Here is a 26,125-nt window from a genome sequence, read left to right on the forward strand (position 1 = left end):
AGAGACATTCCAATAAAACCAGCAAAAGCTGTGAGCGATGGAGAAAAGAAACTGGAAAAGGCAAGAATAAGAAAAATAGCTTCAAAATGTTAGGTTGCAGAGAGTCAAGAAAAACCAAGCAAGCAAACACTTTCTGCACCAAGCCTTGTGTTCAGTGCTAAACGCTTCCTCTACCTCCTCACCACCTCCTGCTTCATTAACAGTAGCAGCTGTCAGCAAGAGACAAAACCCCAGAAAAGGCCTCACCCTTCCGAGTGACTGAGATTTACTCACTCAGGCTTCTCCCCAGGATGCTCCACAGCCTTTCTTATCAAGGTCCCGAAATGACTCAAAGCCCATGATGTACCCCAAAACCAGAATGTTTGTGTGAATTGGTGGATGGTATAAGGAATACAGCTGACTTCTAACATGGTGTTTCCAAGCAATTGTCCTGTTCAGTGGAACACTGCCCATGAGCACACTGCCACAGGCTCCTGTCCATGATTTCCTGCTGCAATGCTAAAAGTGAATATCCCCCCAGGCTGTGAGAGCAGGGAAAATCGCCTCACTGGGCTCTATGCTCTCCTTACTCACTGCTTTCAATTGCCTTCCCACAGTCTAAATAATTTGCTTTAGGCTTATGAAGTAGTGTGAATTATTCTCCAGACTGATTTTATTTCACTACTTAGTGCTAAACAGCTGGCAAAAGAATTGTTTTTTTTACTGAAGCATATCTCATTTTCTCATTGTTTTCAGTGAAGCAAAGGAGCAGAAAGGTGGACATGAGTATCAATTATGATTATCACTTATTTACATCTGCTTGAAATTCTAGATGCTTGATAAGTCTACTTGTTTTATTGAATATGAGAAAAACAGTTTCATTAAAACACACAAGTTTTTGATTGTTATTTTGGTACTTGCTGTCTCTAAGAACGAGGTGGTTGTCACATATTACCTGCTAGAAGGCTGTACTACCCACAGCTATAAGTAATATAATATTCTGTAATTCTAAGCAGATTAAGCTCGAGGTACCTTTTGCATAAAGATTTCAAGTATGGAAAAGCTTATTTAAATGAGTGCAACAGTTTCTGCTCATATATTTACTCCTGGAATGCATATGGCAGCTATGTTGCAGCTATATACCACATATTCCAGTGTTGCATAAACATGTACCTGTTTCAGACCTTTCAACATGAGCAAGTGTAACTTCCTTCCATGAATCTGCATTTATTTGCAATTATTTTTATTGTTAGAATAAGTAAAGGCCAAATTGGATGCTGTCTAAGCCATGCAGGTCTATTAGAATCAGTTCTTTTGTTCTCCAAAACAGCTCCAGCTGACATGTATGGGATATGTCTGCATGTGAGTGAGCAGAACTGCTCTCCCTAGGTCACAGGGAGCACAACCCAGTCTGTAAAGTGGAAGAAACCCAGCATGTGCCTGTGCAGTTAGGTGTTTTTAGTTTAGAAATGTGCACTAGGCATCACTTTCCTCATGACAAAGGAAATTTCAATTGTAATTTACACAAATGCCTGCAGAATAGGTCTCAAGATTCTTTTAGGCAGATACAATTGCTTGTATTCATGCAGAAAGTCCCTGTTCTCTGTCATGCCCTTGGTTTTAATCTCCATAACATCCTAGCTGGGAGAAATTCTGTCTGCAACTAGCAAAGCATAAAGGCAACTTCATTTACAGTAACTAGGCCCTATCCACCCGTTTTTGAACACACCCCAAAGACACCCCTTTTACTCTGGAGGCCAAGGGAAGGAGACAGTCTTCCCTGAGACGTGGTGTTGTCAGCTATTTCAAAGTTGTTTCAGGAGGCATGAGTTAGGGAAGATTTAGTGGTTCTTCTTATAAAGGTAGACAGAGTGAAAAAGGTTCTCATTAGAAGGGTTAAATTCCTTACTCAACTAAGACATCCTAGGAAATGTATTGCTACCTTTCTGTGCCCACTCCCTGCAAATATTTTGAATGTAGGGAATTTGACTTCTTATGTGGGTCAACACAATGTCACTTTTCACTGTCCAGTTTATGGAGATAATGCCATCTTATAAATACAAACCGAACATTCACTTGGTAGTTTCCACTAATGTTTTCTACCCAGCATATCAGCTTGGTTTACTGATAGCTTTTATATCACATGAGGGCAGCTACTCAAAAAGCTTAGAAACAGATTTTGAATTTAACACTTGTGGGCAAGGTGTAAAGGCTGACAGACAGCTCAGCATGGGCCAAGACACAAGCAGAAATTCTTGCACAATGTGTTGCCATGAAAAAAAAAAGGAGACAATAAATTTGCATCACAGCATGGGAAGATGCAATGACCAAAATCTCTTGGCACCTCTGAAGAGGGAGAAGAAAATATTGTGGTGGAGCACCCTGTGCACAGGAAAACAGTGATCCACTAGGTCAAAGTTTCTTGTGGTTTACTGGGCACATAAAGGTGGGGTGAAAAATATTTTAGGTATTATGTGTATTGTCACATTTGAAGAATGAAAGAGGTGCTGTAGGAGAGCACCCTGCTTGGGGAGGACACTGCCGTGCCCATGGTGGAGGCATGCCTCTCGCTGCTCCAGTGCAGCTCAGCCCTGCTGCTCCCTGATGGTCACTGGAGCCAGCACCCAGTGCTCCAAGCAGAGCTGGAATTCAGCCCCTTCTCACACGGGCAGGGCTGTGTGCCCTAGCGGGGCAGTGAAGGTCTGGCACTGCAGCCTGCTGGTGTTGCACAGGAAACAGTGGGTCTGGCTTCCAGGCTGAACTGAAATACTTGTGTGGTTTTGGGGCCCTGAGGTTTTTGGGGTGCTTAAAGTCTCCTGCAATATTTTGAAGTGGAAAGAGGGAATTGGAAGGCAAGTTGGATTTTAAAAAATATACTACTGCAGCTCATGCTTACTGCACTATAAGTAACGAGGAACATAGTCTCCAAGAGTGTGCGCAGAAAGGGCAGCAGGTGTTATTTCTTCACAAAATACTGTTTCATTTGTTTGAGGACACAGGCAGAGAGATAGCATGCCAACAGAGGGAAGGAATTGTGTGCTTGAGTGTTGCTGGGATTTGTTTTTCCTTAAGGGAACTGGATTTACTGTAAGGAGAGCAAAGTGGCAGGAAGGAATTAAGGGAGTGATTGAGAAGAGAAGAAGAAAAATGTGGAGCTGCATAGTTGAAGACAAAGTGTGAAAAGGATGTTATTTAATGTAGCATTGTTATTAGAATGAATGCCTTATTGACTGGAGAATGTTAGCAGAAGTTTAAATAACTTAATTAATTGGTCTGTTAATCATTGTCCAAGTTGCTTTCTCTTGGGTGTATATAACATTGTTCCTTGGTTTTTGCCACAAATATTCCACAGGTAGAATGTGAGGCATTTAGTATTTGCTATGGTAATATGTGACTATACTTCATAAATTTCTGTTCTACAAAATCATTGTGTCTGTAATAAAACTTATGGAACAGATGCACTGTGTGCTTTTAGGAGAAAAAAACCCCAATACCAAAACCACACCAAACCAATACCAAAAGTACAGCTCCATCCTTATCCGATTAAAAACCTTAACTGAAACTCCAGTTGCCATGCAGTCATGATTGTCCAAAAGAATTCCCTGAAACAGATTTAATTTTTTAAAATGATATGACTGCTGTAGCAAGGGAAGGTTAGTATGGCTGTCACCTTAAAAAGAAGGGTGAGTGCAGTCATTAACAGGTGCTTCTCTCTCTTTCCTGGTAGTATCAGTGTCTCATACACCTTTCTGAACATGAGATTCATCCCCAGCTTTTTATCTGTTCTCTTTTTATCCCTCAGCCTCCTCAACTCCCTTCTGATCAGGTTAACTTGTTTTCATTTGTGGCAATCATTCATCAGTTTATTCTGAGTACTTCTACAGCCAAAACAGAAATTCATTAAATCTATATAGGAGTTTAATCTCAACCAATAATTGCTCATTAATCTTGCTGGAAATACACATTTTCTTCAGCCCATTGCCAAGGCACAAGCTTGAGGAAAAAAAATGAAGTATTTAATCAGTTTTTTAAAGTTTGTTAATGACAAATTCTGGCTGACAGATTAAAAAATTAGGTCTGCTGCATTGGGGTGCATTCAGTTTTTAAAATGTGATTAACTATATGCCAAGCTGTCAAAGAAATTTTGCATGAAAAAAGAGGAGTTGTTAACATTATTATGTCTATGCCCAATGATTTTATAATGTCCATTTTAAATATACATGGAAAAAAATAAGTGAGCATCATACAGTAATTTTCAAAAAGTGGAGTTTTTAACTATGAAAAGAGAAGCCTGAAACACCTTTTATGCTCACTCATAACCTCCCCCAATTTTTTTCTCCCATCAGTTTGATTTTAAAAACACTTCTGTATTTCCCTCTAAAATTTTAGTTGCATCTGCCAGCTAACTGAATTGAACACAGATTTTGGCTTTTCTGTCCTGAAGAACTTCTCCTTATTCTTGCTCTCCCATCAAACCATGGCTGCATCCTGGGAGACTCAGTTTTCCAGTGCAGCTGGATTTGCTGACACAGGTAGGTCATAGCCTGGGTTGATTTAGAAGTCCCACACTTGCTAAATAATTCAACCTATTTTATGGCTACTTGCTTAATTCCCAGTTTCTGTGGAGTTGGTAAAGTGTCTGACAAAAGGTCAAATTGATTGCACTGCTTCTCTCTGTTGAACTTTTGCTGCTTCCTCATGCTGCTGTCCATATATCTTCACTTCTCATTGATTTTCCTAATTTAAAAATTGATGCAAAAAAGTCTTTTCTAATGAAAAGCATGTTTGTCAATATTCTCCACTCCCTTTATGGATTTCTGTGCATTGTTACTTTGATTACCAGCTCCTGTCCTGTTTATATTCTGGTTTGCTTTAAAATCCAAATCTTCCTTCTCCAAATGTGTAGTTTCATTTTAAAGATCTTTTTGAGAGCAGAAAGCAGCCTCATGCTACTTGACCTGTACTGTATTTTTATATTCAGAAAGAGAAGAAAAACAACCTGTTGTGAGCAGCAAGTCTTTATTTCTGGTCAGAGATGAATTCTCAGATAAAAGGATATATTTCTTCTTTTCCTTGTGACACAAAGTCAGACTTCAAAAGCCTTCTACTTGTTCAAAGTGACTTGGAGGCTGAAGAAGTGACACCGTGTAAGGCTGTATATGACACACACCGCTGCTGTGCACTTGTTCTGTGCAAAGTATTGAGTCTTGAACTCTTTTTAGTTTGATAGAAAACCCATCATAATGTTTGACTATTACAAAGCTTCAGCCTCACAGATTTTGAACTTTTCTCCTTTTCTCAATGCTTGTATACATCATACAGGACGAAGCAAGTGAAGCTGTGTTACAGACATTGTTTTGTGTTGTGATGATGAATTGTTTCTGCCACTGATCACCATGCCAGCAATGGACTACATGGCTGTAATAACACATTTTCAATTCCATTTGTTAGTTCCAGTATTGATTAATCTTTTTCCAATGTAGCCTTAGACTTTCTTTGAGGTTAAATGCAGCAAATTTTGAGGATTTCTCTATTCAAACAGTAAATACTAACTAAAAAAGATCCTATAATTCAAGTGAAAATAGCCTACATTACTCAATCCTCCAGGATTTTATACAGTTGAGCACATCCTCTCATTAATTTGGTTTTCCAGAATTGTGTATTGTTGAAGTTTAATAAGAATACACATGTAACCAAAGCACCTTCCCTCCCTACATTTCTTAAAGTTGTCCTAGAAGGATGTGAACACGAACTCTGAACTGGCATCAAATTTGAAAGATCAAATTTTGGTCAGGAAATCTTTACTGACAATTTGATGTGGGGAAAGTGAATTGGCAGTCCAAGTGGAGACCAGTGACAAGTGGTGTCCCTCATTGATTGGTATCAGGACTGGTGTTGTTCAGCATCTTTGCTGGCAACATGGACACTGGGACAGAGTTCACTCTTAGCAGGTTTGCTGATGACACCAAGCTCAGTGATGTGATCAACACGACAGAAGAAAGGGATACCATCCAGCAGGACCTGGACAAACTTGAGAGGTGGACCTTTGCAATCCTCATGAAGTTCAGCAAGACCAAGTGCAAGGTGCAGCATCTGGGTCAGGGCAATCCCAAGCACAAATATAGGCTCTGTGGAGAATGGATTGAGAGGAGCCCTGTGGAGAAGGACTTGGGGGCATTGCTGGGCAAGAAGCTTGATGTGAGTTGACAATACACACTTGTAGCTCAAAAGGCCAACTGTATCCTGAGATGCATCCAAGGAAGCGGGACCAGCAGATCAATGGAGGTGATTCTGCCTGTCTGGTCTGCTCTTGTGAGACCCCACCTGGAGTGCTGCATCCAGCTGTGGAGTCCCAAACAAAAGAAAGACAAGGACCTGTTGGTTTGAGTCAAGAGGAAGGCCCTGAAGATGCTCAGAGGCCTGGAGCTCCTCTCCTATGAAGACAGACTGAGAGACTGGGGCTGTTCAGCCTGCAGAAGAGAAGGCTCCAGGGGCACCTTATAGCACCTTCCAGTGCCTAAAGGGGGCCTACAGGAAAGCAAGAGAGGGATTTGGTACAAGGGCGTGTAGTGACAGGACAAGGGGGAATGGCTCTAAGCTGAAGGATGGCAGGTTCAGTTTAGATATTAAGAAGAAATGTGGGTGGTGAAGCGCTGGAACAGGTTGCCCAGAGAGATTGTGGATTCTCCATCTCTGGAAGTGTTCAAAGTCCAGCATGGATGGGGCACTGAGCAACCTGGTCTAGTGGAAAGTGGCCCTGCCCATGGAGGGAGGGTTGAAACTATATGATCTTTAAGGTCCCTTCCAACTAAAACTATTCTACAAATCCATGATTCTTTCCTCTTATCCTAATGCATTGTATTCTGCATTGGTGGGCATCTAGTAGATTTTTCTCATGTTGTGAACAGGCAATGAAGCTATTCTGGATGACTTATCTAGCAGTAATGCCTACCAGTGCACCAATTTTCTTCTGTTTTAACTATAGATATTCAGGATGAAATATGATAAACAAATTGCAGGCTACAAATTAGTCTCATTTGTGCTCATTGCAGTATAGCCATAAATGCACACAGATGGTAGAAACAGAATATTCTTTTGAGGGAGAATTTCTTCAATTTCTCCTATATTCTTTGTATAAGTCAACAACCAAGATCTGAAAACAAGGGGGGAAAAATCCCCAGCGTCATGGCTTCTGTGTCTTCTTTTCATGCTTGCATTTAATCTTTCTGATAGTGAGGAGTACTGAGTAGCACAGAACAGTACTGACCATTGAGCACTGCCTGTGAGAGGTGGGTGGTGTGGGTTTCTGGAGAGTCAGGTTATCTATCAGATCCCATGGTTTTGATGGTGATTAAATCATCAACAGAAAAAACCATGCAGATTACACTGTGGAATAATCTTCTTCTTTTTGCCCTTTTTTGTCCCATCCCACTTCTCTAATACAAAGCTCAGAGCAGCTTTCTGTAGCAAGGCTCTGCATAGCCCAGGTGATCCATGTTCTCTCCAAGAAACTGGGATTATCTTCAGCATGCCTTCTGAAATTGTTTTGCTTTCTATTCTATGACTTAAATGTGGCTGACTTTCTGCAAAGTTCTTGCTGAGTGTTAAAAGCATTTAGCAGTAATGTTTTTCTCAAAGCTGCTACATAGTAGTAGGAAATTCTTAGTGGTTCTTTTAACAAAGCTGGCTAGCAAATGAGCATTTTATCTTCTTGCTTTCTATTACTGAACTGGTGATTCCCCCAAACAGGAAAACAGAGTAAGTCTTAAAGACTCTGTGGCCTGTAACATAATTTTAAAATAATTTTGCTATTCATTGGTGTTACACAAGATAAAGAGCAAAAGTTGGTGGAAATAACTGCTATCTACTACTGTGTATATAGACCCTGAAAAAAGCTTTCTTCATTTATTGCAAGAACAAAATTCCCTGTTTATTCAATTTGCCAGAGCTTAGTATGTCATGGAAGAAAAATTGTAGGGATCTGCAGGGCCACCATGCCCAGTATCACACAAACCTCTTGCTTATTCTTAGAGTGGTTGTCCCCATAGGGTTATCAAATCAAGAGAGAAACACGAGTAAAATATAATAAGATATTCTGACAGAGGCCTGAGCTTCTGAAAAACATCTGAAGTTTTGCAGTATTTGAGGACTATTTCACGGTAACTTAGTGTCCCAGAAAATGTTAGTAGAGAAAAAGGAAAAATTCTAGAGTAATCTCTGTCTGCATATGCATAGATTGTCAAGCAGAACAGCAAAGAGTCCCCTTAGAAAGGGTTTAGGAGGAAAAAAACCCTACCACAACTCAGTACAGAAACTACATCAGTAGGTATATTTACTTTATTTCATCTAAATGAAATAGTCTTATTTCTAGCAGGTACAGCAGTTTATCCTGTGCATGAGTGTTGGCTCACTACACACATTATGGATAGCACAGGCTAAACCTTGGCTCTGGCCTTAGTACAACTGCATTGAAATGTTTACAGATGTATCTTTTCTGAAAACATAGATTTCTGTATTGATGTTTTTCAGTCAAATTACAATGAATCCACTTAGGCACTACACTCTTGATGTTTGGAGATGTTTCAAATTATTCTTGATGAGCCAACATGAAAAAAGGGGAATGAGCACTTCTGTAGATTAAAGTGAGGTGTGGATGTTTGCATAAAAAACACTGAATTATGGTTCAGAGATAACTGTTCATGTGTTGCATGAATGAAAGAAAAATCATACATCTGATCTCCTTTCTCAGCATTCCAACTAAAACACAGTTTTCCTTTTATTCCAGTAGTTCAGGAATAAATTATAGGGTTTCTTTCTGTTTCTCTCTGTTCAAACTCTCAAAGTTTGCACAGCTTCAGCATGCAATGGGTCAAATATCAACAGAGCACTTAAGGAGTTGATCAGTTTTAGGTGTGTAGCAGTTTCTGTGATTCAGAAAAAGTAGGTATTCTATCCATATACAATAACAATATATGGGTTTGAAACGGGAATAGTTTTCCTCCATTTTCATCAATCAGTTTTATGAGATAGAATCCCTTTATATAAAGATAGCAATCTGCACAAATGTCAAATGATTGAACAACTGTTTCATGAATATGTGGCAATCCATTTTAATACCAATCATTGATTTTGGCAATGAGAGTGAAATCCCTTTGAATTGTATTGATAGGTTAAATTTCTCTACTAAATATACTGCAAAATGGCCTGAATGTTGTGCAGTGCTGCAGTAGAGGCAATAACTTTATAGTACCTGTTTTCTTATTTTTTTAACAGAGCTTTTCTGAGGTGGTGATGCATATTAGCTCATTGAAATGAAACAGGATGGCCCTTCACAATATTTTAATAAAAGAGAACACACTCAGGCTGATATGTAATTAACTTATGCCTTTGAGATATTCTTGCATGTAGAGTAGATTTTTTTCCTATTAAATTGCCATTTATTTGTGACCTTTAATGTATCACAAACAGTCTTCTTTCTACATCCTAAGCAGCGCTGGAGAACAACAATAAACTGTTGTATTGCTCTCCTTAAATGACACTTACAGCTTGGCAGAGTTACAAGGAAGCTGGTAGGTTTGCCATTCAGGAGCTAAAATAAAGGACTTATCCGTTGCTCCCAGCAACATTTTACTTCCTTGAAATTTTAGAAATACAATTAACAGTTGGATTTTTCCCCCTCCAAAAGTTTCTGGGATAAGTAGCTGATTGTTTCCTTTAACATTATTATTATTATTATTATTATTTTTTTTTTCCTTTGGCCTCAGCAGGTGTTTAAAATAAGTTTCTAGTGCTAAACCTCTGAACCCTCTTTGGAGCTATCTGTTTCTTCCCTCTTTTGGGAGGAAGCTGAGGGCAACCCCTGCACCTGGCAGCACACACAAACCCAGGCAAGATTGGTAGAAGCCAAATCAGCTACTTTTTTGTCCCTTCAGACCCTGAAATGCTGTTTTTCCTTCCTCAATATGCATGCTGTGTCCCATCAAATTGAGCAAAAGTGACCTCAGCTTCATTGTGACATTCTGAGAGAAGGCTACTGAAGTGTGCAGTGAAATTTTATGATTCCTAATCAAAAGTGGTAAATATTAATGGTAGGGAATGTTAAGTACATGGTCACTGGGGTTCAGAGAAAGGACTGGCTCTATGTAAGTAGAAAGGAGCTGCTTTTTTGAGATCTGTACTGAATATGGAATTTTAAGAAAAGGCTAAAATGCAAGTCTCTAGTCAAGTCCTGCAGCCTTTTACCTAATCATTGGCAGCAAATAACAAAGGCTGTGTGCAAGGAATTCTTTTAAAATTAAAATGGGTATAAAAACTACATTAAAAAACTTGGGAAGGGCTCATTTTGGAATCTAAGCTGACAGTTTATTCACACAAAGTATTTGAGTATGAAACGTAATATTTATGTGAAAGAAGAGAAGGCTATTTTGCCTTTTGTATATATCATTATTTATATACAAAATAATGGAACAGTTGTTTTCTACCAGCATTCAGATCACAGAGGTGTTGACCAATGGAAATGCATGTACTGAATAAGGCATTTTAGCAAGAAATTTTTAGGAGCAAGTTAAATCTTTTTGACTTCAGTAGAATAGTTGAACCACTTTAACATTTACACCATGCTAAAAACACCACCAATCTTTTATGGGCATAATTACAACGATGGGAGTCCTGCCTGGGATTGTAGAAATTTCTCGTGAATATTGTTTGAGTTTCATTTCCACGTTTGGCATCTTGATCCTTGACCCAAGAGCTCTCAGCCTTCAGGGTGCACACAAGGTCTTGCTGCATTCAGTGGCAAGTAATGCTGTACATGGATCTGTTCCTAGCAACGTGGTTTGGAGCTTCAGAGTTGTCCCCACTGGAGGCTGGGCCATGCACTTATCCCTTAGCTTGTGACCTTCTCACCTGTTGCTGTGCAAAAATTCAAGAGTAAGTTTTATTTTCTAGATGACTGTGTATTTTAAAGTTTCACAGCTTCAGGTCATACAGTCTGCAAAGCAGATGTTTAAAAGAAAAGTTAAAAAAAGAATATATGCCCCAAAATGTAATTTTAGCTATTGTAAGAGACTGATAAGACCTGTCAGACTCTGATATGGAGTTAAATCCATTCAGTGTGAAGTTATGCTATGCATAGAATCATACAATATCTGAGTTGGACAGGACCTACAAGGAATGTCAACCCCTGGCCCTGCACAGGACAGCCCCAAGACATCACACCATGTGCCTGAGAGCATTGTTTGAACACTTCTTGAACTCTGTCCAGCTTGGTGCTGTGAACACTTCCTTGAGGAGCTTCCAGTGCCCAAGAATCCTCTGGGTGAAAAACCTTATTCAAATATCCAACCCAAACCTCTAACACAGCTTCAAGTCATTCCTTTGGGTCCTGTCACTGGTCACCACAGAGAAGAGATCAGTGTCTGCCTCTCTGCTTCCCCTCACAAGGAAATTGTGTCTGCAATGATGTCTCCCCTCAGTCTCCTCCAGGCTGAACAGACCAAGTGACCTCATACAGTCCTCAGTGCAGCTTCCCTCAAGGCCTTTCACCATCGCCGTGGGTCTCCTTTGGATGGTCTCTAAAGCTTGAAGTCTTTTTTATATTGTGGCACTGGGGCACTCGAGGTGGGGCCGCCCCAGTGCAGAGCAGAGCAGGACAATCCCCTCCCTGTGATGCTGTGCCTGATGCACCCCAGGACAGAGCTGGCTCTCCTGGCTGCCAGGGCATTGCTGACACAGATTGAAATTGCCATCGACCAGGACCCCCAGGTCCCTTTCCATGGCGCTGATTTCCAGCCTTTGCTTCCCAGTCTGCCCATACACCCAGGCTTGCCCGTCCCAGCTGCAGAATCCGGCACTTTCCCATGTTAAACTTCGCAGGGCTGGTGATTGCCCAGCCCTCCAATTTGTTCACTAGTAGCTTATCGACTTCCCTCAATTAGAAACCCTAAATGACTAGACCTGTGTGTGAAGACTGATCTGCACTCTGCTAGGAAAAAAGAAAATGCTGAAGAGGTGTGTGAGGGCCAGGGGCTGCAGCTGCCGGCCCATGTCGCCGAGCGCCGCTTCCCCGAGCCGCTGTCGCGCTCGCTGCGGCGGGGGGCGGCGTGGGCGGCTCCGGGGGCGCGGGGGGCTCGTCCCGCCGTTGCCATGGAGCCCTTTGTGCCCGCGGAGCGCCTCCCCCGGCCCGCCCGCGCTGCCCCCGGCCCGGCAGCTGCCGCCGCTGCCCGCGGCCCGGCCGCGCCCCCGGCCCCCGCCCGCCTCAGCGCACGGCGGCGCGGGCTGCGCTGCGCTGCTGTTGTTGTCGGCCCCGCGCTCTGCCCGCCGCTGGGAGCGGCCGCTGCTGCTGCTGCCCCCAAGTTTCTCTTTGTAAGAGTTAAAAGGAGAGGGGGTATTGAAAAAGAAGAGTAGAGCTGCTAGAGCCGCCACTCCGGAGAGGAGGGAAAGTGGCCCCGGCGGTGAGGAGGCTTCCCAGGGCACAGCGAACTGATTCGGGAGATTAATTTACAAGGGGGCGACAAAAGGTAAAGCCTGAAAGATGGATCGCTTGTGTGAGATGGAATGGGAGCTTTCGTGGAAAGGTTTATGACTTCTCTTAAAACGTCACTATTGAATGTCTTTCGGATGGTGTTCGACTTCAAAGTGCTGTAAGTCTCTTACCATAGGTAGCACAATTACCTACATTTTAGAGTACACAGGAATGGCAAGAAAGTAAATATTACTCTTCAGTACCTTATTTCCCCCAAATGCCTCGTGTTCGTGTTGAGCAGCGCTTGATTTGACCGCGGTTATTTCTTGGTGCGACCCGTCTAAAGCAAAGTTTTAAGTAATTCCGGAGTTATAATAATTCAACCATTTATTCATCCTTGTGCTAAAATGTGTTTCTGTAGATGCATGCTTTTGAGTTCGCAGACCTGTTGCTTTGTACTTCCACCCTAGAAAATGTTCTCAGTAAAATGCCTATCTACCTATAATGATAGATCTCTTTATAAATTATAGTCTTATGTAGGTGAGAATAGGATTTGCATTTTTTTAAATTTTATTTAGCCTTTCAGACTTTGTTGGGGGTTTTTCAGGTAGATTTTTTTTTTTTTAGATGCATCAGCTAATTTACAGTTTATTACAGATAGTAAAAATAATGCATGGTTATGACTTGCTAGTTTCGTCCCAAGTCCCAGGGAAATGTGACTGACTCTTCAAGGGATTAAACAAATGAATTTCATGTGGAAGTCAGTTGTGTGGAAAAAGTCCCGACAGCCTTCTTTTACACAGATCTGTATTCTTGTTAAGGTAACAGTTCAGTAGTTTTATCTTTTGGCTGAATAAATGAAATACATAAAATGTAAAAACAAACCACCCTTCCTTATGTCTAGTACTCTCTACTAACAATAAAAAAAAGAGAGTGTTTAGAGCATGTTGTCTTTATGCATTTTTACTGAATCAGAACACTGCAGGAATGTCTTAATGTGTTTACTAGTTGACTGCATTTGTGAAATTAAAGGAGTAAACATGTATCCTCCCAAAGTCCATAAGGACTGAAGCACATGGCTTTGGGGATTTTTTTTCCTGATGTAGTTAGTTTTTATCAGTTTAAGTATGCAACAAAAGGTTTTCTAGATCAAAATGGTAGAACTACTCAATGTTAAGCTAAGTGCTGGAGTGTTTTGTGGTATGGGTTTGATTTGTTTGTTTTTCCCTATTTTTTTCCTTCTGGTAATCTAGAGTATTCATCTTTCTTCAGATGTTCCCATCTTTATTTGACCAATAGAACTTCTGCAATTACTTCAAGGCAAAATTTTATTTCAAAAAAAGTTTTGTAAGACAAATTTAACATTTGACTAGTGCTCAGTAGTTTTAAATGCAGTTGATCCAAGCTTTTTCTCACTTGCTCCAACTAGTAATTTTAACAAGTTTACACCACTCGACTGATTTTAGTAAGACTGCTTAACTTGTTCTTTTTTTTCCATTTGATTGTGGCATCTTAAAGTGTGCTCGTTTACTGTGGATTCTTTCAGTAGCTTTCCAATTGCAGACAGTTTAGTTTTAGTGGCTTCTGAAGTCTTTTGCAGAAACTGGGTACCTTCTTCCTCTCCCTTCTAAGATGTGCTGCATAAAGGCCCCAGTTGGTCTCAACGGTGGGAAGAACATTAAAGTGACTTAGAAACACTCATGAAGTGCTCCTGAAACCTGTGGTGTCAGAGCAGTACTTGGAGTTGTTACAGCAGTTAATTCCAGTCTCTTTTACTAAAGTCCTCTGAGTCAGGTGTAGAAATAAAAATTCAGTGAAGTTCCTAATACAGTGTGCTCTCAGTGGAACCTCCTGCGGTTGATAAATATTTCAAGAAGCTGAAAGTTAGTGATACATTTTAAATGCACTGCTAAGCTGAGATACTTCATGGTCCTTTGCATACACATTTGCATTATTCATTTGTGCTGTGCAGGTAGATAATGGGCCAAATCTATCTTTGGTACTACTCCACTGATTTCTGAGTAACTGAGCTAATTCAACCATATGTGTACATCTTGCTTTTTGGAAGTCCAAGGCAAAGTAGGAATTACTTTGGTGATTTTATTATACAGGTAAGAGTTGTTTGTACACTAACTATTAATGTTTGCTAGCTTAAGCATTTCTTCATTAAGATAATTGTAAGCAGAATGTATAATTTAATTTTTCTTCCTTTTTTTCTGAAAAAAAATCCCCATGGCTAGTGTTTTGGTTGCTGAAGTGACTGACAGGTGGGATAAACCAGCTTTCTGTCATTGGTAAAAGTTCATTCTCATAACCTACTAACTTAGAAGTTCTTGGCACACTGCTTTGTACTACAGTCCACTCTCTTTGCCTGTTTTAAGCAGCCTTTCATTCCTTGGTCCACGATACTGACGTGCTGCATTTGTGTGTATGTGTATATACAAAGTGTACATCTATCTCTGTTTTAAATAACTAGGTACTTGCTTTAACCTACAGTGAGAGGCAGAGGTAACAGAAAATGGAAAGCCTTGATCCATTTGCATGGACTGGATTTAAAATGCTGGCTCTGAGCAGGTCATTCACATGGCAGAGTATATCATGCATTTGATGGAAGCTACTGTCCCTACATTTAAATGTGTATATGAAAAAGGTTATTGTTTGTGGGGGAGTTTTCTTTCTTTATTTCTTTCTTTAAGAAGATAATGATGTTAAAGAAATTTTTATGTCAAATTTAACCATTTAATTTTAAGATCCAGAGAGATCCTATCAGAAGACCCTTAGCATGGAGTTCATGCAATTATGAATAATTTCTGCCAGAGATCAAGGCCTTTGTATGGCATTCTCAGAATGCTCATCCCAGTAATTGGCTTTTGAAAAAGCTAACCTGAAAATTAAAGCAGAAACTTTGTCCTCCTAGCTGTGAACACATGAAAAACATCTCTGTCAGTGTTGAGTGCTACAAAAATGAGCAGTTTTAGGGGTCTGGAAGAAAAAGTAGGTGGAAATACAACTTTGATTACACTCAGTTTAAGTAAGGGTCTGCTTAATACACCCCGTGTCTAACATTTTCTAATGACAGTGTGCACAGCCGTCTTATTCAGCAAAAGTCCTGCCTGTTAGCCCAGCACAGTGGAGCAAATCAGACCTTGGGAGTCAGTAAGAAAAACACTTGCGCATTTAGGATGTTGCCAAGAAGTTATCACCATTGTGTGTAATTCCTGTTAAGACCAGTTCTGTGAGTGTTATTCTTAGTGGAATGAAACATGTTGGAGTCATACAACTTTTGTAGCTTTAGCAGTTGTCAGAGAAGCTAAATCTTGGGACACGTCTTTCTTCTGTACCAAGGAATTCTGTAAAAGTCTATTGAGACTGCAATAAACATTTATTGACAATTTCTTCTAAAACTATAGGCAGAGAAATATTATTTTTTTGAACTGCTTAGCAATTACATTAAGTTGTTTGGTGATCAGCAGGCACTCGGATGTCATCACTTTTTGGGGGGTTTTCCTAGTTCTGGCATCAGTTTTCCTGGTGGTGATGAATACTGTTTTTTTTTTTTTAAGAAAACTTCTTTTAAATAATATTACCACTGAGCAGGTGTACACTGTGTGTCTAAGATATTTTGATTGTGTAATGAATAAATTAATACTGATTATTGCCATTCTCATCGCTTTGTACAAGTGTTTTGTAAGGATATCTACATGTGCAGTGGTACGGAGCAGTCAATTGGAAAACTGAGGGCAGAAGATGCCTTTGCTTTCTAGTATGTACAGGCTCTCATTCTGGCATTTGCTCAGGGCTTTTTCACCTGGCACAGGCACCCATTCCTTGTGATGTCTGCATGCACGGTGGCTCACAGATGATGATGGTGGCCGTGGTGGGAAAAGGGCAGACTGCTTGTCCAGCCTCCTGGATGGCCCAGCAGACTATAAATAAGTTACAGTATTTCTTCTACAGCCTTGGTTGTGCAGTTGCTCATTTCTTTTTTGTGAACCCACTGCACAGTTGGAATTTGTAGTAAATCTGAAGTCTAATAAGTTTGCTTTTCTGTGTTTCCAGCTCTTTCCACTTTTCTTAACTGACAGAGTTCATGAATGTGCAAAAGGGACACGTGTGATACAAGTCTCTTGCACAGAGGGTTAAAATGACTGCATCATCAGTAATGTCAGAGGGGTGTTGTTGACTAAGATGTAGAAAACAATATAAAAGTTGTCGAGTTTGTGAGGTCCTCAGGACAAAGGAGGAATTAAGAATCTAACTCATGTTCTCAGAAGGCTGATTCATTATTTTATGATATTATATCTTATATTAAAGAATGCTATACTAAAACTATACTAAAGAAAGAGAAGGATACAGACAGAATGCTTAACAAGAATGAATAATGAAAACTCATGACTGACTCCTCAGACTCTCACACAGCTGATGGTGATTGGTCATTAAATAAAAACAATTCACATGAAACCAATCAAACATTGAGCAGTTGGTAAACAATCTCCAGACCACATTCCAAAGTAGCAAAACAGGGAGAAGCTATCAGATAATTATTGTTTTCGTTCTTTTCTGAGGCTTCTCAGCTTCCCAGGAGAAGAAATCCTGGGAAAGGGATTTTTCAGAAAATATGACAGTGACAAAAAGTGAAGAGGAAATATTACACACTTGTAGTTTTTTTGCAGTTAATTGCCATTGTCAGAAGGGTCGGTATTTTATTGCTGAGCCCAGTCTAGCATGAGCCTTGTAATCATGCTTTTATCTTTTAGTCTTGAAACCGTTAGTTGTCACAAGATGGCCTTTAAGCAATAGAAAAGTCAGCCTGTTGCTGGGAACTAACTTAGCCTAAAACATTCTTCTAATGCAAGAGATGGTTAATTGACAATAGGTGAAGACAAAGAATTAAAATAGAAGGATAGCAGAGATTTTAAGCAAACAAAACACTTCAAATCCCAATAAACAGTTTTGCAATTCTTTTTTTTAAAGGTTACTGGGCTACCTGTCTTTCCTGCCTTGATTTCAGGTTAGATTTCTTTTGGCTCCCGATCTGACCCTCTCAATTGTCTTTTTATGTGATAAAAATTGAATAGTCCAATTTCAAATTGAGAGTCAAGCGTGCAAATGGCTCCATGACAGCTTTCTGTGAGGAGCAGGTTCTCATCTTTGTTCTTGGTCTGTGCTCCTTTTCTCCACCTCAGTCTGCACAGTGGCTCTGTTGTTTTTCATTGTCTTTCTGTGGCATTCGAAGCCATTATGTATTCACAGCTCTATACTGCTGAGCTATGACTCTTTTTAAATAATTCCCACCTAATTGATACTCAGTCACATGGGTAAAGTCCTTCAGAAAAGCTCCTGTCAGCCCAGTCCCTGCCGTTAGCTGGGGAGAGGGATGCTCCTCAGTTCCCATGTGAAATTCGGAGCCATTAGGGAGGGAAGTTTGTGGCTGCTGAATCAGAGGAAATATTTTTAGTGATCTGTCTCTAGTACTTTCTTTTTTTTTTTTTTTTTCCTAATGAACTTGATTATATTCAGTCAAAGCCAGAAGTTCTTAGATGGTTTAAAATGAGGTATCAAGATCTGCTGAAATTAGTGGAACTTGGCTTGGCCAGGAGGTGGATCTGTGTTGGTTTGCCTTATGTTGCCCTCGCAGTTACGGAAGACTTGCATGACCTGATGGAACCCGAATGTTTTGTTGTGCTCTTGCTGAAACTGCTACACAACTGCTTTAAGTAACTTCAGCCATAGTAAACTACAGCACATCTTGGCATATCCTGTGGAGGAGGTGAAATGTCACCAGCTTTATCTGCATAAACTGTATTTGAAATTATGTGCTCAGAAGGACGTAATTAAAAGAGGAAAGAAAATAATATATAAGCTGCAAAAGCACTTAGACTTTCCTAAATCCTCACCATATTTGTTCCCCTCTAAACAGTCATAAGGGTAGACATTGCACTGGAAGGGTGTGTGCTTGACATTCATAATGTTTCAAACACTGATGTATTTTGGGTTTAATTTTAACCAAGCACAGATGCTGGAAAAGTCGTTTCCAGTACATGATTTGCTGGTGCTAGGATCTGATGAATAACTTGCCTTCCCTAATCTATTATTGAACAAACATATAGAAAAAATTTACAGCAATTTTATTTTCATATAATTGTTCTTGTATGAGATTAATACTACATATGAGTATTGAGTTGGATCACTGTTGGACCCCAGTATTAATCGTATTTCCTTCTTCATAATTCTTTCTGCCTCAGTTCACTGTTAGGCTATATATGCTGTGGTCCAACAGTGATTTGTGATTTTCATCACAAATAACAGACTGTGTATTCAGTACCAAAATATTAAATGTATTGAAATTGTAGTTACAGAGATGGAGCATTTTCCTTCAGCAGTAGCATAATGGAGTGTATAGATTTCTCATTCATTTTTTCTCGTATGAGTTACTTGCATACACTTTTGAGGAGGTCATGTTGTATCTCCATTCTCCCATTACTGCTCTTGAAATGTGCTGGCAGTCCATGGTTTTGGTTTGGTTTGAGATTTGTTTGGTCGGTTTTTTGTTTCTTTTTGATGGTCTTTGGGTTTGTTTTGTTTGTTTGTTTTGTTGTGGTTTTGTGGATTGGTTTTTTTGTCTATGTTTTTACAACTATTGCTTAAATTTTGTTTCATACTTGAAATAACTACTTTGTTCACTTCACAGTTGTTACGTAGTTATTGCTCCGGGTACCCTATGTACTTTGTTTCTAATAAGTATTTTCCACCAAAAAAAGTTATTTAACTATTTTGTTAGCATACCTATTAGTGGGGTTTTTCAAGTGCCATTGCCCCTCTTAAACAAGCTTCTGCAGTTCTTTTAAAGCCCATGTATATACACATACAGTGCTGAATTAAATGAAGAATGATATCAAAATTAGCTATGTCCATATTTGCTCTGTATTTAAATGGGAACTTTACCTGGAATGTGCATCTATGTACTCCCTCGGTGCTCTTTGCACAAGTTGTCTCTCTTTGAAAAGTGGTATTTCACACAATATTAGTCCTAACAAGTTGTTATTTTCACAGTGTCTTTTAGTTTGACACTTTTATTTTCACTGTGTTTAATAGTAGTTTAAAGTATATTTTTAAATTAGTGTTAAATTATCATAATGAACCTGTGCAGCACATAATAAATAAGTTATTACTAATATCGTATGCGCTGTCTGGCTTATACTGTAAATTTTGTACAATGAGAATTTGGTGTAAATCAGACAGATGCTCCTTAATTCAGTTGATGGGGTAAGCCAGAACTTCATTTGCTTGGTAGCTGTAGTTCTGTGCTGAAGAGCTAACACTGGGTCACAGCTTCAGGGAGGCAGTAAGGGGAAGGAGGAAACAAAAAGTAAAGTCTTCAGAGGTGGTGATATTTTTCATTTGGACATCTTGCTGACAAATTGGTCCTTCCAACTAAAGAAAAAAGGCTGCTATTATTTTAACAGTGCAGTAAAAATGTATAGACATTTTCAAGGAAAGGTTAAAGCAGAAGGGTTTATAGATCAATCACACCTTGAATGAGACCCAAAGCACCTTTGCAATGTGCCTGTAGGCGTCTCAGGACTGGGTTACATTCAAATGGAATGGGCAAAGTTCATCTTTTTTCCTGTGGACTATGGCAATACACTATCTACTGGATTACCTGAAAAAAATCCTTAAAAGTTAGAGGATTTGCTTTAATGGATAAACTCTTGTGATAACAGCTTCTTGACACTTCTATCTTTAGGTTCTCTTCTTTAGGCTATCATGACAGATTTTTTTTTAAATGTTGCCAGTTTGTTCATGTGTTGTTGATGACTTGCACACAGACACAATAGCATTGCTTCAGAGCATGTGCATTACACATGTGAATTTATCTCTTTGCAGAAAATGTTACCTGAACTAATATTCTGGAAATACCAGGAGTCTACTTCAAGTATATGAAATTTTATTTATAGCCTTGCCGTCTGGAAAGACACAAGGCATCTCAGCCTTGTGAACGTGCTTGGTGATGTTTGAGGAAAAATAGAGGGAATAAATTTGGCTGTGGCTCCTTTGTCATCCATGTTCCTGCACTGCTAACATGAAGATAGAAGTGAAGGTGTTTTATAAGACAAGATGCTTACTGTTTTGAATAATAGTGAAATTCCACATACTTCGGAGTGTCTTTGCTGTGATGTTTAGACAAGCTACAAAGCAGCTGCCTGTCATTTTCAAGTGCTCAAGTGGAGGACAGCCCCTTGCATTGCAACTTGAGGCCATTTCTGTTACTACCTGGATGGTCAGGTACCAGGCTAGTGAGCTGGCAGCATCTGAGCTGAAAAATCTTGACATCCCTGACTTGAGTTTGCACTTCTGTGCTTTTCTAGAGAGTGAAATCCAGAAGCAACTTGACAAGTTTGTTTAGCATGCTAAGCAGCCAGTGTTTCTGGGAACCAGGTGATGTTAAAATCAGATTTGGGTTAAATGTTTGTGCTTAAAAGTGTTTCCCTGGTTGATCTCGGACCACTGAGGAAGTCTCAAGCAGTTGGGAGGGTGTCTGTTCTGGCAGGCTCCAGGATGGCCTTACTTCCATTGTGTCCCCTGGCTCTGAGAGTTGTCTCCTGTGGCTTATGCAAGAGAACGTTTTCTTTGTCATTACTTTCTCTCTGCTTTTTTCCCCAGGAATAATTGGTGCATTGGGAGTAAACAAGTGCAGCAGTGATTCTAGCATTGCTGCACCACTTTCTTTCTTCTCCCAAACTTTTGCTCTGTGTTCACTCCTGCCATTCTCTACTGATGTTGTGAATGGGTCTTGCCACATTCTTGAAGAGTTCTCTGAGTTAGGGGTGTAATTTTCTTGTCTGATATTATATATTGAAGTGTTTGTTGTTTTTCATTAGGAATCATGTGTCTGAAATTATTTTATAATGAAATTCTGAGTTCTTTTTGTGTTACTGAAATGGTTAGAAATTACATATTTGGCTGTGGTAAATGCAGCATTAGATGTAAGTGGACTCATTTACTCCTAAACAGGAATGCATGTACAAATAGCACCTGCATCCATCTAAAAAGGGTTTATTTTGTCTGTATATGCATGAAGATTAAAGCTTCTGATTTTCTTTTTCCAAACAAAATTTGATTTGTTTGCTATTTTGTTTATTTTAAGATTTCAGGTATTATTGACTCATGCTATTAGTTAGTGCCCTGTTATCAGTTTTGCATGCCTAAAATCTATGACATTATTTGACTGTCAGTATCTCATTACACTGCTTCTTTCTGTAGTGTGTTCAGGGGCTTCTACTCAGAAAGTCTGGGAGCAATAATCTCAACTGTTTTTCTATTCTTATTTTTAGTACTTTGGCATCAGTGTTATAATGCCTTAAAATGAAAATAAGCTTGGATAAATGGATAAAGGCAGTGCCTGGACACTTGTTAATAATTGCTTTGGGTTAGGAAGTCATACAAGTAAGGGTGGCTGTGGCATAGCTGCAGGGTAGAGCTGCAGGATAAAGAAATTGCCTCCTTGGCTGTGACCTCCAGGTAGACTCTGGATATCTGTTTAGACAAACTCTAAAATGCCTTATGATTGGACTTTTATTGCACATGAGCCTCCTAATGTAATCTTTTAACATTTTTAAGACAGGAAAGAGACAGAACCTAAGTTTTATTTAGTACTGGCTCTTGTAAAACAGCTGTCCATAAAATCAGTGAAATTCCTATTTGGACATAGGTGTATTTTCCAAGCTCTTACACAGCCTCCCTGTGTGGGTTGCTGTCTTTCCTTCCTTTAAACATTTACTGTTAATATTCATGGAATGCTTTAAAAGAATAATTAGCCATTTTGTTATTTGGAGGGAGAAGTCAGATGCAGATTTGGGACAGTCACCGTTGGGACTTGGCATTTTATGCTTGATTTTTCTGAGTGGCAAAGTAGGTTTATTAAAAAACCTCAAACATACTCTTCCATCTGAAAATCAGTATATTTGAAAGGGAATTTGGAAAAAAGAAATTATATACAAGCATTGTGAACAGATTGAAAGTTTTTCTGGGGATAGGAGGCCCAGTCATTACTGTCTCGGCAGCACTGTTGAGTGTTTCAGAGACACATTACAGTGTCTTGGCAGCACTGTCCTTATTGTTTCAGAATATCTTTGTGCATGACATGCTTTTTTTTTAATATATAAAGGAATTAATTTTCATTATGATTTTTGTCATTCACCTCATACTGATTTTAGTTGAAGTTTTGAAGCATGCGCTAGTAAGGCACAATATAGCTTTGAAAAACAGTATTAAAAAACAGTTTGAAAACTAATTAAAAAAATCAGTTTCCAAACAAAATCAATTTGGCTCAGTTTACCAAAACATGAGCAGGACTCAGAAACAGCTTGTTGGCTGAGCTCAACAGCAGGAGAAGCTGTAGTCGATCAGTTCTGCCCTCTTCAGCAGGTGTAATAGCATTTGATGGAAATTGCAATACATGGTTTCAGGGGACATGTGGATAATGTGTCCAGATGATAGCAACATCAACAAAGTATAGAAAAAAACATGGGCAGATGTTTGGCTTATTCTGTCTACATGGTTACACGTTCTTAAATTCACTGTAATAGAGTTTATCTACTGTCGTGTTGTGGTTTGCTCTCTTACAAAGAAGGATTTTATGGCAGGCTGCTAATCTTGCAAAACAGTTCACCTGTTGCAGCTGCCATCCATATTTTGCAGCCTTAGCTGCAGGATTTTTTACCTTTTTTTTTTTTTCCCTACCCTTTCTTTCCTAATATATTGAAGTGCTAGGTTTGACTACAGCGGGATGAATTGCTTTATGGTTTTGACATACAACAGGGTACTCTTGAAGTGTGACTGGATACTTCAGACCTTCACAGGCAGAAGAAGATAAATTGCACACTTTTCAAATGTCCCCCTTAGGAAAAAAAAAAAAAAAGCCTTTAGGTTTATCTAACTGAACAACTTTTACTTTTGATTTTTATCTTCTGCTCTGTGTGTGCCAGAAGTATGTCTACTCCTAAAATTACTGAAATAGAATGTTGACTCAACTTGATCTATGGAATATAAAATGTATCAATAATTACTGAAAATATTTAGACAGATGTTTAACTTATGAGTCATTGTTCTTCAGATCCACTGATGTTTAATTAAAAGTGGTGGTGTATCCAGCTGTTCTATCATCAGGTCCTGTTGGCATGGGTCGGGCATCCTCTGTCTATTATCTGCTCCTGTCTCTTTTCATTCCCACTACTAGAACTCCTTAAAATTCTAAATCAACACAGCTTGCAAATTTGAATTCAGTGCTTTGTAAGATTAATTCAAAAAATGTATTAAACTATAATTTTGGAGCTGATGTGAACATTTAAAGGAAAGGGGGTTTATCTGCTATTCATTTAATGCAGCACAAAATTAACATCTGAATCAAAGAGCAAAATTTTAGTAAATAAGATGCAGCATTTATTATGAGGCCTCATTATTCCATATGCATGATAATATTTTCAAAGTGTAATTTTTTTTTCCTCCTAAGCTGCTCAAAATGTTTCCCCCTGTTTTTCAACAAGGCATTGTGTGTTGATGTTTGTAATTAGATCATTTGCATACAGTCATTGTCATTAGAAAGTTAGCATTTTCAGTGGTTGCAGTTGTTTGAGTTATCCAAAGCTTTCTCATTTAGAAATATTTGAAATTATAATTTAGGTCACATAGTTTTTGTGCTATCCATTATTTGGAGTGTTATTTCTCACATGACTGCTTCTCAAGCTTAAGTTTGTTTCACTGTAAATAATTCTGTAGTTTCCATTTTAGTGGAATTCTAACTGTAGAGTATTTTCTTTTAGGGAACGCATAGTTGCAAGATATTTATGTGAGGTGCTGTATCCAGAGCCATGTGTACTCAGTTGCTATGGAGACACCTGTCATCCTGTCTTCCTAGGAAAGTGATAGTCCAGCCTGGCACCAAACATGCCCAAAGCAGTGGCGTGCAGAAAATTCGCTGGCAGGTACAAAACCTGTGTCACTGGCTTGAGAGATGTGTTCTGTAAATGCAGGAAAGGAAGGTGAAATCTTACAATAACCAAACCCTGTGCACTTTGGCTTACCTCCAGGAGGTTATGTTCCCCTCTGTCCAGTCCTGACCATAATCCAGTTGCCAAACCTCAATTGGGATTGTCTGTAGAGACTGTACCCTATGCAAGTACTGACTCCAAAAGGGCTCCTTGCACGTCTCCTGTATCAAACATGAGCTGGAGGAACAAAAGGTAGAAACTGTCTGCAGTGTTTGTGAAGCTGCTTAAAAGGAAGGAAACTGATTTATAAGGCTTTAATTTTCAAAGTCCTCCTCTTTAAGTGGTATTACACTGTTGGAGGACTGCTCTTCCAAAAAAAGACATGAAAAGTGGTTAGAGGCACTTTATATTCCAATGATGCTGTCAAAGACATCCCAAACATTGTTGCAAGGTCTCTGCCCACTTTTCATTAATGTATTCAAGGGAGGGTATGGTGTATTTCTCTCTCTGTGTCTCTCTCTTTCTGGCTTTTCTCTGCAGTGGATATGAGCCAGAGAAATGTCTTTCCTGGTCAATGCAGTCTCTTGTTTGAGGAAATGAAGTAAAGTGCATCCCATTAAATTATTTCTTTCATTCTAATTTCAGTGACTTTGCTTTTGGAAAGGAAACACACTTTGCCAGCCATGAAATAAAAAAACCCAGTCTGTACTAAATAGGAATCAAGCTTTAGGGATGGGAAAGTAACACAATAATAAGAAAGCTTCAGCAGAGGTGAAATTTGGTTCAAAATCCTGATTTTGGTACACTAAATATGTACTTTCCCTTTTTAAGACAGAGAGGAACTTGCTGTATAAATTTTTAGCACTTGCTAAATCCGTTTGATGTCACATTTTGCTTGTCACATGATTGGATAATATAAAACACAGAAGGAATAGACAACAGAACAGGTCCAGAAATTTAAGTAGCTTTTCTTTTATTCTTACAGTTTAGCATTGCAAATGTTTCTGGTACTTGTGTATTCCAGTCTGGTGAGACTCTCCTCGAAAGGGTCGGAATCCAAGGAGCCAGACTTTCTGAGCAAAGAGGCTTCTCAGGACTGTATCCAGTGCAGCTATCAGACTAGGGGAAGTTAGTGTTTTGCATGGCACAGGCTATCGTTTAAATTAGAGTGTCTGGGAGATGAGAGGAATAAACTTTGTAAGGTAAGACAAGTTGAACTGTCTATGATCAATTCAGAAAATTAAACAATATTCCCCCATATTGATATAATCTGATATCTTACCCATTCCTAGCCCTCAGGCACACTAAGAAGAAGCTACACCTCTCATTCTGATTAGACAGAGAAAAATTCTAGAAGATCTCTCTTTTACTGCAGAAGTGTTCTGAGAGGGAGAGTAATTTTGATGGCACAAAAAAAAGTTACCTAGTATAGTGTGCCTGACAACTGTCCGGTCAAATTTTGCTGCTTCTGAGATGACGTGTTTGCCTCAGTAACCTTGATAAGGTTGGTTTCAGACAGGGCTGTGCCCAGTTACTCCATGCACCAGGACACGCTGGGAGCTACCTGGCTGACAAGTGGCTTTGCCATAAAAAGCTTCGAGGGGTCCTAGTGGACACCAAGTTGAGCATGAGACAGAAATGTGCCCTTGTGGCAAAGAGGGTAACCAGTGTTCTTGGCTGCCTTAGGAGGATG

At 39.5% G+C, this 26,125-nt stretch overlaps 1 protein-coding gene across 4 annotated transcripts in view; it reads left to right on the forward strand.

Annotated features, from left to right (window-relative positions):
* Positions 1-26,125, forward strand: part of CTNND2 (catenin delta 2) — a 641,466-nt gene that overhangs the window by 211,386 nt on the left and 403,955 nt on the right. The window contains exon 1 of one of the 4 annotated variants that reach the window (XM_064705502.1): positions 12,258-12,497. The exons of the other annotated variants lie outside the window; for them this stretch is intronic. The gene's annotated coding sequence lies outside the window, so the exon portion shown is untranslated. Of the gene's footprint in view, positions 1-12,257; positions 12,498-26,125 lie in introns of those variants that run through there. 4 annotated transcript variants of the gene reach the window in all.

Source organism: Zonotrichia leucophrys, chromosome 2 (genome assembly GCF_028769735.1).
Source record: "Zonotrichia leucophrys gambelii isolate GWCS_2022_RI chromosome 2, RI_Zleu_2.0, whole genome shotgun sequence".
NCBI lineage: Eukaryota > Metazoa > Chordata > Aves > Passeriformes > Passerellidae > Zonotrichia > Zonotrichia leucophrys.